Raw genomic sequence first — 2,622 nt, forward strand, 5'->3', positions numbered from 1 at the left:
TCTTTTAGGATTTTATGCTCATCTGCTCGAGAGGATGCACGTTGCCACAGATGAGTCAGGCTGATGAATCGCCGCACATACATGAATCACAATGTATAATTAAAAGATAAACAAATAGTAGGAAGAATAATATTAACAGAGCAGAGTTCACTGCCAGTTTGATAAAACAAATATGGGTCCCAAATGGAGGTTTCACAGCGATGCCATAGAAGAAACATTTTGGTTCCATAAAGAACCTTTCAATAAACAGTTCTTAAAAGAACCATTTTTCTTAGTGTGCCGAACATTTGGATTATCTGAATAACCTTTTTCTACTATAAAGAACTTTTTTTTGTTCTCCAATGGAAATGATTCATGGACGTCAAAGGTTCTTCACAGAATAATCAATGCCATTGAAGAACCTTTATTTTTAAGAGTGAAGGCAGTCAGTTTGCTGCTGTAATTGTATAATGCTTGGAAGATGACAATATTACTGCCCCGAAAATCCAGAAAATGAAGTGCAAAATGTTTCAAAAGGGAACAGTGATGAAACAATATGCTAGACTTACCTGCCTTCTATAAAGATTCAAACAGATTCAAGACATGTCAACTTACATGTGATTATTTCAATTATTGGGCGTTTTCCTTACTTTTATTTTATAGGATAGCCAACAAGAGTGTGATTCCATTAAGCGAAGAGCACATATATGTTGTATGTATGTGCGCAATCCACTGCACCACACTTTTGATGTATTTGCTTATTAATGTGGAAGACAAAAAATGACAAAAACTCATGTATACAGCCCAACTGTACATCCAAAAAGTGCAGTTTAGACTGTTGGGGTTCTGCAGACACAGATTTCTGGGAATCAGTTTATTTTGCTTGGCAACATTTCTCCAACTTGACCACATGGTGGAGACTCACAAATCCGTGTAGTTCTATAGAAATTACTGATGTACAATGAAGCTAATTGTACAGTTCCACCCAGATTATCATTGGGGCAAACCTAGCAAGCCACTTCTGTGACAGAGAAGTCTTGTTATTTCATGGTCTGTGCCACGGCAAAGCCTTTAATTCTTCAATTCTTTTCAAGTCACACAAGAGAAAGACCTTTTTCCTTGTTTAGTCTGTTGTGACGGTCCACCTCATGAACAGAGGGATTCTTTTTGGCACACTGGAGTGGGCTGCAGCTCTGGGTATCTGCCACATACCACCAAGGCCTCCGATGTACACGGCACTGTGTCTTTGTACGTCTGTGTCAGTGTGTGTGTGTGTGTGTGTGTGTGTGTGTGTGGGCGTTTCTTCCGAGCAGCGCAACGGGCTAGCATGGCATCCGAACAACCACTGCCCACTCGGACCAAAACAAGCCATACTTCTTCTTCTTCACTACGCTGGCACACAGGCCGGCAAAACAAACAAACCAAGGGCAGCGAAGGTTTCCTCACTCCATGTCACTGCGAATATCATTCAGTGGCTTTCATAGACAATCTGAAAGAAATGTTGTGGGAAAAAATTATCTCATGTTTGGCTGCCACAAAATTTGAATGTTTTGACAGTTACTGGTAAGATACTTCGGGTGGTCATACTTATCATGATGCAGATCTGAAATGGCCACTGACAACATTTACATCACTCCATGCCATTTCTTTCCAACATAGCCGAGGTTTCACTGCAGCATTAGAGGACTGATGGGACTGTTTACATTTTCCGTTCATGTGAACACTTCCTTATTAAATTCAGATCCTTATTTTATTTTATTTTTAAGTGTTCTTGAGATCATCTGCCAATGTGTTTAAAAGGTAATGAAAGACAACACTTGTCCACTCGTCAGTAATGGTTACCATCATACTTTTTGATCTGGACCATAACGACCATTTTTTGTCCCTCTGAAAAACATATAAGCATTAAATGTGGTGTAAATAAAACCAAAATTATTACTGCAGAAGCTTGCTTACTCACATTCTGATCAGTTAACAAACAGTGCTCCTTTATGGGACAATGAAATTTACATTTTGTCTTTATTTACTCACCCTCAATTTGTTGTTTTCCCATCCATTGTTCATATTGACTGTAAAGTTTTTTAACACTAATAAAATAGTGTATTTCACTCGTGCTGTTAAGATTTTCCGCGATCCACTTTAAAAAGAACAACATCCATGAATGAAACAACATTAAGGTGAATAATTATGACAGAATTGTCTTTTTTGGGTGAACTTTTCCTTTAAGAAATAAAATAGTCAGGAGGCCAAAAAGAGGGGCAAGGAGGTGAGAGAGAGAGAGAGAGAGAGAGAGAGAGAGAGAGCATTAAGCACTAAAAGCTTTTCTCCTCTGGCCGAAGGCTAATGTTATCGCCATGGTGAAGAAATCTCCGGAGCGGGAGAAAAAGCGCTGAGGTGATTCATAAATGGACTGTGAGGATCCTTTGGGACAATAATTAGACATATCTGTCTCTCGCTCCTCTTTTTTTTCTCTCTCTCTCTTTCGGATGATGGATTCACAGCGTTGGTGCGGTTTGGGAACAAATTCATCAGGTTTTAGTGAGAGTTTTTAGCTGTTAATTGGACAGTTCCTTACCTCATCTCGGCAGCGCGCGAATCCCCAATCCTGCGGCAACCGTTCATCTCTTGAATATTAAGTAGATC

General features: G+C 39.4%; 1 long non-coding RNA gene across 1 annotated transcript; it reads right to left on the reverse strand.

Annotated features, from left to right (window-relative positions):
• Positions 1-270: 270 nt before the first annotated feature.
• On the reverse strand, positions 271-2,193 carry LOC127988200 (uncharacterized). Its single transcript, XR_008161570.1, has 3 exons — positions 2,011-2,193; positions 1,567-1,866; positions 271-1,468 (listed from the first exon to the last, which is right to left on the reverse strand). It is a non-coding gene; the product is annotated as an uncharacterized LOC127988200 (long non-coding RNA).
• Positions 2,194-2,622: the final 429 nt, after the last annotated feature.

This window comes from Carassius gibelio, chromosome B22 (genome assembly GCF_023724105.1).
Source record: "Carassius gibelio isolate Cgi1373 ecotype wild population from Czech Republic chromosome B22, carGib1.2-hapl.c, whole genome shotgun sequence".
In the NCBI taxonomy this organism is placed as follows: domain Eukaryota; kingdom Metazoa; phylum Chordata; class Actinopteri; order Cypriniformes; family Cyprinidae; genus Carassius; species Carassius gibelio.